This window comes from Plecotus auritus (assembly GCF_963455305.1).
Source record: "Plecotus auritus genome assembly, chromosome: 8".
In the NCBI taxonomy this organism is placed as follows: Eukaryota; Metazoa; Chordata; class Mammalia; order Chiroptera; family Vespertilionidae; genus Plecotus; species Plecotus auritus.
In genome coordinates, this window is record NC_137782.1 from 151,467,929 (window position 1) to 151,479,955 (window position 12,027).

Sequence of the window (12,027 nt, forward strand, 5' to 3'; positions counted from 1 at the left end):
GGGGCTGCAGGAGGTTGGCCGGCCAGACCCACCCCCTATTTGGGTCAGGGGGGTGTGATCAGGGGCGGGCCGGCCAGGGGGAGGGGCTGCAGGCATATTGTGGTGGGGTGGGCTGATCGGGGGTGGGGCTAGCTGGGGGGAAAGGAGGGCATTTGGCCGGCGGCCAGCTCTTGATCGGGGTGGGAGAGTCTGATCAGGGGCAGGCTGGCAGGGGGGTGGCGCCACAAGGTTGGCCAGCCAGCCCCACCTCCTGATCGGCCGGTTCGCTGGCCACAGTGGGCATCATAGCGACCAGTAGTTATGGTTGTTATGGCCTTTACAGTCGCTGGCTTTTTATATATATAGATGTGTATACATTTTGGGGGACACCCTATATATATATACGTAAATCCATAAATGGAATACTATTCAGTAATAAAAAAGAAATAAACTATTAAACTAAATGAACATTACAAGATGGATAAAACTCAAAATAAATATGCTGAGTGAAAGAAACCAGATGAAAAAGAGCATAAACAGTTTGTTTCTATTTATATAAAATTCTAGAAAATGCAAATTCATCTCCCATGACAGGAAGCAGATAACGGTTGCCTTGAGAGGGATGGAAGAACTACAAAGGGACATGAGAAAATTTGGGAGGAGGTGATAAATATGTTCATTGTCTTGAGTGCGACAATAGTTTCATTGGTACATACATTACACTTGAAATATATGCAATTTATAGTAGGTCAATTATCCTATATAATAAAAGCCTAATATGCAAATTGCTCAACCAGGAGTTCGACTGGGAGTTCGACCACTCGCTATGATGTGCGCTGACCACCAGGGGGCGGCGCAGAACATGACAGGGGTCACCGATGCAGCGCTGACTGTGGGTGGCAGTAGAGGCACTGCCGGCCATGCCTGACAAGAGCGGAACCGCAGCAGGATGGTGGAGCAGGTGAGCGGGCAGTGCCAGGCCAAGGCAGGTGCGAGCAGGGGACTGACCGCCTTCTCGATCAACCTGCAGATAGTGACCAGCAGTGGCAGCAGGGGGCGGGGTCACCACCCAGCTCCCAGGCACTGAGAGAGCCGGGTGGGAGGCCCAGCCCTGACTGATCACCCCGCAGGCAGGATGGTGGAGCAGGTGAGGGGGTGGCGCCAGGCCACAGCGGGGTGCCAGGTGGGGCTGCATGGCTGTGGGGCTGCGAGGCAGGGGGCGCAAGCTGGGGCTGGGAGCTGAGGCCTGATTCCTGTAGGCCACCCTGAGGGAACCCACCCGTGCACAAATTTGTGCACCGGGCCTCTAGTACTTCAATAAGGTCTGTTTTTAAAAATTCTATCCAAGCAATTCTGACACTGTCAGATTTTGGAACCACTAAACTAAATCAAAACCTTCAATATCTATGCCAAGCAGCTTTCAAGAAAGCATATTTCAGAAACTTTTGATAACACGTTTTAACGTTTAATGACCTCAATAGTAAAAGAGTACTTCCTTTATGAAACTCTTGCTACAGTTAAACTCAATTGTTTTATATTCTCACTTGTGAAAATGAAAACAAAACAATTATTCCATAAATGTATGACAATAGTTGCTACTCAATAAATGACTATGAAATTAAATGATACTTCTGTATAATTTGAAGAGTGGCCTGTCTTCTCTAAACTTTAAAGAAGTGTCTGCTCATCATCTTATGTATTTAGAATGCTCTTCTCTGGACCCTCTAGCTTCCCTGTAGTGTAAAATTAGAATAGTCTGAGAGCTGTGACTACAACTGATTAATTACAGAGTGATGACTTCTGGAATCCTCAGGCTTGCAAATCATATTCATTTTTACACATCCTAAGATTATGTGTTGCTTATCAACAAAAGCACAATTGCTTAGGGATACATGGATTGGGTTCCATTATTGATTCCCAAGTCTTTTTGTCATATTTGTGTCCAAGCTGCTCCCATCTTGTATCTCCCTTCAAATACTGCTCAGGATTACCAGAGCATGTTATTTTGAACTCGGTCATTTGTCCTTTATAGAGAATATAATGGCTCTTTTTATGGTTTAAGATCATTTCATTTAAACTATAACAACCTTACAAAGTAGCTGTATTAGAGTTTTCTTTGGCCAACACATGAGTTTATTTTCAATTATTTATCTATGACACAGATAGAAGTTCAGAATAACTTCAGCATTGGGGTATGCATTTATAGAACAAGATTCATTGTTGATACAAAGCCCTTTGTAACCTTTTTCAGTTGTGACTTGTCAGTGAATTTGGCCCCTTCTTACAGGAATATGGTCTGGACTGGACCACATCCTTTGAGCTAGTGCTAAAATGTCATGTGTGACTGAATCAAAATCCTTTCTGAAGTTCAGATAAATTACATATCCTACTTCCTAAATGTTCATATAAACTGTCAATCTCTTGAAAAAGGAAATTAAATCGATCTGGTACAATTTGCTCTTTGCAAAGCCAAGATAGTGACTACTCAGTGCTTCATGCTCTGCTATGTGGTGACTAATTGATTGTTCAATGATTTCATCTAGCACAGAATCTTTAAAGATATCAAAATTAACCTGCCTGGCTTAGAGGAAGTATAATTTGCTTCACTTTTATAAAGCCGGGCACTAAAACTGCTTTGACTTAATCAACAAACCTTTTTACTGTTTTTTTACCATTGCATTCAGATACCCAATTTCCTACTTTAGACCACAGAAACTCCAGGGAGGGAACTCCATCTTGCTTATCTTCTATTCCTTATAGAACTGAATACTATGCTTTATGTGTAAAAAGCATAAATATTTGTTGACTTGAATTTTAATTCTCAAAATTACTGTTGCATTCCACAAGTACCCCACTATGCATTATATCAGGTTAATTTTAATTGTCTCACATTTGGGTTCAGCATTCTACTCAACAACATAGAGAACATTTAATATTATTCCTAAATTATCAGTGAAACAATGTTTTCTAAAGGTAGGGCTTGTCTTTATAACAGACTTTCATTTGGGAATTAAATGATTTCAATGTGTGCCAACATTATTCACATATGGTAAACACAAGGTAATATCGCAGGTCCTCTGGTACATTTCCACAGCTCACAAATAAAAAAAAAATACTCCTACTTGCATTTCACCCTATGGACAATAAGTTAAGGAGTAGCAGCATCCAATCTATAATCTCACTGGATGAGATGATATTTTATAAAATATTCAAGTAAGATATAAACAAACATCAATGAAGAACTTTTAAGCAATTATCTGAGGTCAGCTTAAGGAAACATTTCATGAACTACAAATTAAAAAATAATAGCTCTTTTTATTGAGAATTTATGTAACAAGCATGTTGCTAAATTCTTTATCACAATTAGCTCTTTTAATCCTCAAAACAATGCTATGATGTAAGGCAATGCAATTATTTCCATTTTTCAGATAAGGAAATTGAGGCTCAAAGTGATTAAATAACAGGTAAGAAATCTGGCTAATTAGCAGAGCAGGGATTTAAATCCTTGTCTGTCTTACTGCAGAGCCTAAGCACTTAGTCAGCATACCAATCCGTTACTCTGAGGACCTATTATGTGCCAAGCAAGACCCTAGGTACCAAGAGAGAAAGATGAATTAAACATAGTCCCAGCCCTCCAGGATCTTATATTTGCACAAAACACAGCTAATAAAGCTACTGCAATACACATAACCTGCATGTCTTTTACCATACGAAGAACTGTAAACCTATTTTTGCCTACCCCTGTATGATGTCATTTCTCTAAAACTCAAGACAAATGTAGGGGCCTGAGGGAAGTCATGGGTTGTACTCTGTAAAAGAGTACAAAGTTACCATTTTTGATTGATCTAAATATCTTATATCTTGCCAAAACCGGTTTGGCTCAGTGGATAGAGCATCAGCCTGGGGACTGAAAGGTCCCAGGTTCGATTCCGGTCAAGGGCATGTACCTTGGTTGCGGGCACATCCTCAGTGGGAGGTGTGCAGGAGGCAGCTGATCGATGTTTCTCTCTCATCGATGTTTCTACCTCTCTATCCCTCTCCCTTCCTCTCTGTGAAATATCAATAAAATATATTTTAAAAAATATCTTATATCTTGATTGGAGTGATGACTGTATACCAATATACATAAATACTCATACATACATATATGCTGATATATGTATACACTTACTTATATGCATATATACTTAGATGCACATATATACTTAGATATACACTTATATATGGGTATGTATATAAACTTGACCAAACTTGCCAAAAGTGAACATTTTTTAAAAGTACAATAGAATCTTAAACGTTGATATTTAAAAGTGCCTATACTGGAGAAGCATAAAATGACCTGATTTCTTATTGGGAAAACCCCAATATGTTGAATTTTGTTCAAGTATACAATATTAAAGTAAAAAATTGCATTACACAATTAAGTATGTACTAGTTTCTTATGTCTGTTTCACCTCTTTTCCATCACAAGCATTGAGAGCAGGAACTGTGTGTGTCTTTTTCACTCACTGCTGTATCTGATATCTCCCACCATGTCTCTTATATAACAGGCATCAATAAATACTTGTTGACTGAATGTCCAGTCCATTCCAATAGATATTTAAGTTCCTTCTACATACAAAACATAGCATTAAGCAATGAAGGAAACATTAAAACAGGTAGGACATGAAGGGCTAACAGTACTATAGGATCAATACACAAATAATGACTATACACATGTTATATGTGTTTTAGCTTTTGGGGAGGGGGGAGAGAATCTGAAAAAGATAACTATTTTCTTTTAAATATTTCAGTACTCAGTGTGTATTTCAGCAGCCATAGATAAAGGAATATGCACACAAATTAAGGCTTCTCTTTAAAGGCTTGAAATTCTAAAACTGGGAGTTACCTTTTAGCTACTGTATTTGCCTAGATTAGGTAAGACTAAAGGAGTACACAGCTGTTTTCTTTTATGCTCACAGAGATATAAATGCAGAATATCTCAACTCTGGCCACCTCTGCATATCACTGTCACATACTTCACCCATTATCTCCTGCAGTATTTTAGGCAAGAGAGCAGTCATTTGGTCTTTTATTTATTTTTAATATTTTTTATTGTTGGTAGCACTATAGGTCTTTATTTTTAATATTTTTTATTGTTGATAGCACTACAGATATCTCCCATTTCTCACCCACCTTTACCCCTTCCTCCCAGTCTTTACCACCTCCCCCCCTCCGCCCCCGGTCTTCACCACCCTATTGCCCATGTCCATGGGCTATGCATATAAGTATATAAGTTCTTTGGTTTATCTATTCTCATGCCCCCAACACCACATTGAGGTATGTCAGTCTGTTCCATGCTTTGGGTCTTATTTTGTTGGTCAATTCATTTTGTTCATTAGATTTCACAAATAAGTGAGATCATATGATATTTGGCTTTCTCAGATTCATTTGGTCTTTTAAAACTAAGAATAAGAAATAGTTTTTAAGGGGGGAAAAATCATTGCCCCCTCATGATTCAACAGCGGCAAAATTTAAGACCAAAGAAGAATGTGGTACTACTGGACTTGCTTATAGAACTACTTGCTGTGAGTACTAGTATGCCTTTAAAATATAATGCACAGGTAACCACTGACCTTTATAATACAACTAGAGGCATGGTGCACAAAATTCGTGCACTGGGGGGGGGGTGTCCCTCAGCCCAGCCTGCCCCCTCTCACAGTCCAGGAGCCCTTAGGGGATGTCCTACTGATGACTTAGGCCCGCTCCACCTGGGAAGCAGGCCTAAGCCACAGTCTGGCCCCCCTCTGCAGGAGGCAACCTGGCTGATCAGGGGAAGGCGCCACCCCCATCACCCCGCTGCTGCTGCCACTGCCAGCCACCACAGCCACCAAGGTATTTTCATCAACACGGACACCAGTCCCTTCACCATGAAAAAATGACAACTTTCTTTAGGCATTTTCAAGATGTCTCTTTCATAGGATATGGCATTTCTTTTTTTTTTTTTTTTTTTTTTTTTTTATCCTCACCTGAGGATATTTTTCCATTGATTTTTAGAGAGCATGGAAGAGAGAGGGAAAGACAGAGAGAAACATCAATGTGAGAGGGACACTGATTGGTTGCCTCCTGCATGAGCCCTGACCTGGGCCCCAGCCAGGGAGAAGCCGAGCCTGCAACCTAGGTACACGCCCTTGATTTTAATTGAACCCAGACCCTGCAGTCCACAGGCCAAGGCTCTATCCACTGAGCCAAACTGGCTAGGGCAGGATATGACATTTCTTAGCCCCTCCAGCAATGGACCTTCATTTTTTCCTCCAGGAGTGAGGTGGAAAACCCTAGATCACCTTCTTGGATTCTTATTACCCAAGTTACCAAAAACACTGCGAGTGGCATACAAGGAGCTTAGCCAATGAGCGGTAAGAAAAGGTGTTTCCTCTGCAGCTCACGCACAGAGGCGGGACTGCTAGCGCACTGTCGCCCAGCAGGGTAGAGCCCCCTGTGTGTTGTGTCTCTGCTCTGGGCCTGCCCCCAGCCCCAGCCATGCCGTGGCCGCTGGGGCTGGGGGCGGCACGCAGTCCCCTCCCACCCATCTGCGCGGGCAGCCTCCTCCTGAGCCGGTCGTGACTGTTACGGCATTACGGCTAATTTGCATATTACCTCTTTACATATATAGATGATTCAGTGGTTGAGAGAATGAGACAGCTTACTAGGCACAACTGAGAGCATTTGGAGATGTAGAACTATAGGTAAGTGTCCCTTCATCTAGAGTATTATGTGGAGATTCAGATTATCAGTTGAACAATGTTAATATTTTTAGGGCATTGCACTGTTAGTGAAGGACACCCTTTTTACACCCCTTTCTGACAGAAAGGGTGAATATGCCATTGTGAACATTGCCAGGTTTTTAAAAATATATGTTTGGGTGACTTCATATCAAAATAGGTTTCCACATAGTGTCAGAAAGGCCCCGACTAGGTATTAGGATACAATGCTAATTCTGAAACTGGGAGTTACCTTTGAAGAGTAGAAAGATTCCAAATTGCAAGAGAAGCTGGACTAAGGAAAGTAAGAAATGGCAAAAGAAATAACCTTGAAAAATATTCCCACATAATAAAACGTTCTAGAAACATCTAGATTTTAAATAGCTACCAGCTATGAAATTCACACTGCTCTTTTTGTTTTAACTTATTTTTTTTTTTAATCTTTGTTGAAAGTATTACACAGGTCCTCCTTTCCCCCATTAACCTCTTCCAGCCCACTCCTGTCCTGCTCCCCGCCCCCCCCCCCCCCCAGGCCCTCACCACCCCATTGTCTGTGACCAAGGGTTATGCATATATGCATACAAGTTCATTGGTTGATCTCTTCCCACCCACCCGCCCCTGCCTTCCCTCTGAAGTTCAACAGCCTGTTCATGTTTCTATGTCTCTAGGTCTATTTTTGATCATCAGTTTATTTGGTTCATTTTACATAAAACAATTTTGTCTTTTAAAACAGTCCCATGTTAGACCTTAGCCTTTGGAATGTTATAAATATTTAATGGCTGAAGTAGTCTCCAAAGTCACCCAATGCAATCATTTAGTTAAATCACATTAAGGTCTTTTGTCCCACAAATCCAGCTGGATGAAACGTTAGATTTTTCAGTACACACATAAAAATGGTCAGGTCAGATAACCTAATAAGGTAGAGCAATAAGACATAATAAGTTCAACTTATACTCAGAGGAAATAGATTTAATTTCTAGCTCTTAGGCTCATTTAGCCCCTTTGCTGAACTTAATCCAGGTCTCGGTGTTCCCGTTGGTAAAACAAGAAAATTAACTGACTTGTCACAACCCTTAGGACATGATAAAGCACTATATACATGTAAGGTCTCATTATCATCATCAGCTAGGTACACAAAGGCTCCTTATCACTATATTCATATGGAGAGACAAATACAGAAAAGGTAGTCTTTGAAAATGTCTCTTTTTAACCTCATCTGAAACATGCTTGTACTGCCTAGTTTCTGGACTAGCTATTTTCTGACATTTGTGTAGTCAACCACAACCACAGCAAGCAGGATGGCATTTATCTTGTATAATAATACAGAGTGCTCCGTTGTAAAGTAGGATCACCGAAATGAGTAATAATCCCACCAGCGTCTAAGGTATAACCAGCAGGGTCCAGGTCAACAGGCAAGCAGCCGATAATTTGCCCAACAACACTGAATTTCATCTGCCCACAGCCTCTATCTACTGATTATACAATCAATACACCTCAGATGAGAAGAGCTAACAGCTGACCGGGGCAGATCAATGCTAGCAAATAAGCGCTTCATGACAAAAAGTTTGATAATTACCATTCTGAAGCCGTGTAAATGTTGTTTCTATTGTAACAACGTTCGTGATGATACTGCTATGATTGCACTGTTATTATAGGTTTAATGTTAGGCAATCAAGCTACAGTGGTCTAGATATCAACAAACAGCATCAAAAGAAAACATCAAATTGTCCCTATTCTTTTGACACTGTAGCTGAGAAATCTTTCTACGTTAGTGGCCCTAAATGAACAATAATAAGTGACAATTTAGTGAAAAACACTATTTTCACATCTTACAAAAGTCATGCAATATAGATTGATACAAGTATGATTATTTCTAGGACCACTTGAACCAGGGGATTAAAATAAATTTAGTCCTGTGAACACGGTTTTCTTTCTTTCCATTTTTCACATGCACCATTTAAAGAGGATTTATGTAAATTTCCCCGTACTCATAATTTTTCAAGCATTAGTACAGTCATAAGTATAGAGCACCTTGGCTTGATTTAATTATGATCGTGTCTAATACGGCACACTTTATTTTCTTTTATTTTTGAGCCCTGATTGCTAGTTCATTCTCAATCATTAACATTTAGAAGAACTAGTCATTACTGGTTTTCAATAGCTGCTTGGGTTCCTATAAGTACTTAGAGTCTTAAAACACAGAAACGGAAAACAGACATTTCAAAGGTAGAATAAATCAAGACTCCTAGAGGTAGGGTTCAAGAAGCCCTGGGTGTGTGGGCACTGGAGCATACAAATTCTTAACTTTCCCATTTGCTTTTTAAAAACCACAAGGAATTGGGTCTAAAAAAAACAAAACAAAACAAAACTAGGACACCTCATTTCTGTAAGGTGCTTACTCATATAGAAAAGTGGGAACTGACTCCAAAATGAAAGGCTTTTCAAAAGAATGGCAGTCACTTTGAACCACAATAATCACTTCTACGAGGGTATGTCTGACTTGCGATTTGTGCGGCACACATTGTCACGTTTATAAAAACATCCCCCAGCTGCACCCAGACAGCAATGAAGTTACCTGTCTAAAACTTGGTCTCCACATTCCTGAGTGGCCAAATCTCTCACTGTCTGGGGTAAATCGCCGCCTTTCCATGTAGATAAGAGATACAGAGGGGAAGAGGAGAGCAATGCTAAGGAGTTTGTCAATACTCAGGAGAGAAGGGGCCAACCAAAACCTTTTGTGGGCAGCAGTGCGAGCAAGATTTTCAGCATGCTCAGGGGTTGCTGTTAAATGTCTTTTTCAGCTGCATTCTCTCTCTTTCCATGCAGCTTCTACCTCGCAATAGAGTCAAAGAATGTGATGTATATTAAAATGCTTTGCCTCTCAGATGGGGTTCATTTTTATTCAGGGACAATTTTGCTGACTGACAGGTAAGCGTTTGGTGCTGAAATTGGACCTGTGCAAGAGCTTTGCATTTCATTTGCTCCATTACACCAGTGCATGAATTACTGGGCTTCCACGTTGGCATCTTCCATTACTTTCAAATATCTGACATGAGCAAAATGACTCATCTGACATTTTATGTAACAAATTTGTTCCAAAAAGGATAGAACATTATTACATTATTTTATATACGTGGGTACCACAACCTTCCACCCAAATCTGACCAGAAATTGTAAGTGTATAAAAAGTAGCTGATATCAGCTTAAGAAAACACATGGCCATAGACAGCTACAAAATATCCCGGCAAGAAATATGTCTGCTATTTTGTATTACCCACTGTCACTTCAACCTACTTCCTGAAATGTTAGCAAACTTTAGCCAAAGATGTAGCTTTGTATTTTGGTTTCACTTCCACCACTGAGTCAAGTTTGAGGCATTATTTATTCCAATGCATCAGTACTTCAACTTTTTCACTTTTTAATCAGTTGCTTTAATATGTATTTATTTTCCGGACGTGGCAGGATTGTCCCTGACCGCTGCTATGAGGCTGCCCAGCGCTGGCCCAGTGGCGTGGGCTGTGTGCGCTGAGCAGATCCAACTTCTCCCCCAGGACTGCTGTGGTCGCGTGATCGTGGGACGGATAACCGGTTTTCCATGGACACAGCCTAGCCGAAAGATGCAGCCTTTCTGCCTCACTGGCTGACCCACCGGCCTGATGACAGCATCTCCAGGTACCTTCCCGATTCAGCCCGATTCAGCTCCGACAGCCCTCGGCCCGCGGCCTCTCACGGGTCGCCAGCAGCCTGTATATCAGCAGTGGGGTGGCCGCCAACAGACTCATGCTCTCCGGCAACCGGGTCATCAACGTCTCAGTGGAGATAGTAAACACCTTACATGAGGACATCCAGTACGCACAGGTGCCTGTGGCTGACACGCCCAACTCACGTCTCTGTGACTTCTTTGACCCCGTTGCTGAGCACATCCACGGCGTGGAAATGCAGCCGGGTCGCACTCTGCTCCAGCGCTCCGCTTCCCTCCGCCTCGCCTACCTCGTGAAGTATCACACCATGTCCCTACTAGATACCCACACATGGACCAAGTCCTGCCGACCCATCATCCGACCTAACAACGGCTTCTGGGAAAAGGTAGTCCTATATGAGTTTCAGCTATTTGGCAAGAAAACCTTGCACATGGTCAACTCCCTGTGGGAGTGGTCCCCGACATCTACCAGAAAGAGGTCCGTTTAATGATTCCACTGTGAGCCGTGCCACCAGCCCCTGCACCGAGGCCACAGGTTCAGTTCTGCCGTTGATCCTCCGTTAAGAACTGAACTTAGCCCTGGCCGGTGGTTGGAGCGTTGGCCCGCGCACTAAACGGTCGCATTAAGGGCGCATGCCTGGGTTGTGGGGTTCATCCCTGCCCCAGCCCCCGTTGGGGCGCGTGTGGGAGGCAGCTGATGGCCTCACATCTCTCTCTCTCTCTCTCTCTCTCTCTCTCTCTCTCTCTCTCTCCCCCCCCCCCCTTCCACTCTCTTTAAAAAATAAATGGGGGCAGGGCCCGGCTAGAAAGGTCAATAGGGGAAAAGGGGGAACATATGTAATACCTTCAACAAAAAAGATTAAAACAAACAAACAAAATCAATGGAAAAAAATATCCTGGGGTGAGGATTAACAAAACAAACAAAAAAAGATCTGAATTTATTCTACTTTTGTGATACAGAAAAAACCATGTGATGCCTTTTATCGGAGCAAGAAAAAAAGAGTGCTGTAGCTTTTAATCTTGTAATCCATATCTTTAAAGATTAAACTCACTAAATGTAAATTTAAAAATGTGTTCATTTTCCTTACAGAAACATATTCCCTAAAATAGTACAGGTGAGTAATAGAGTCAAGGAGCTAAGAGGCCTGTATCAAATAATTATTCATGGTTGTAATGCTACTTTTGCTGACCAATACAGAATTATTTGGTCTTCAAACCCTCCTAACTCTCACTTTCCCTTTGAATGTTTTCTTTTTTTAAGCAACAAGTATTTATACAGGCCATGACTCACAACCCTAAGATACCTTCTCATTCCAAAGCTAACATTACACCCAGTTACCCAATTTGCCCTATAGAACTAGGAAAGGTGTTTCAATTCTTTGCTAAAGGCCAGTGTTATTCTAGAGAGCCTTGCTCCAGGTAGAAGAGTAGGGAAGAAAAAATCATCAGCTCTATGACTCAGCCAGGAGTTTTCCCACCTCTTCACTTAAAAATACCTCAGTGACATGTTACAATCTGCCATCTAAAGCTGAAGAGCACAGATATGCACTCAAGAGTTTATCTAGGTGACAGGATAATATTTCATGAAGTACAGCATAATTATGTGAC

At 41.6% G+C, this 12,027-nt stretch overlaps 1 protein-coding gene and 1 pseudogene across 2 annotated transcripts in view; one reads left to right on the forward strand and one right to left on the reverse strand.

Moving 5' to 3' along the window:
* CAMKMT (calmodulin-lysine N-methyltransferase) overlaps window positions 1-12,027 on the reverse strand; it is a 322,383-nt gene that overhangs the window by 141,423 nt on the left and 168,933 nt on the right.
* On the forward strand, window positions 900-10,921 carry LOC308255867 (dual specificity protein phosphatase 18-like; annotated as a pseudogene). Its single transcript has 3 exons — window positions 900-940; window positions 9,546-9,647; window positions 10,409-10,921. The product of its transcript is annotated as a dual specificity protein phosphatase 18-like (transcript).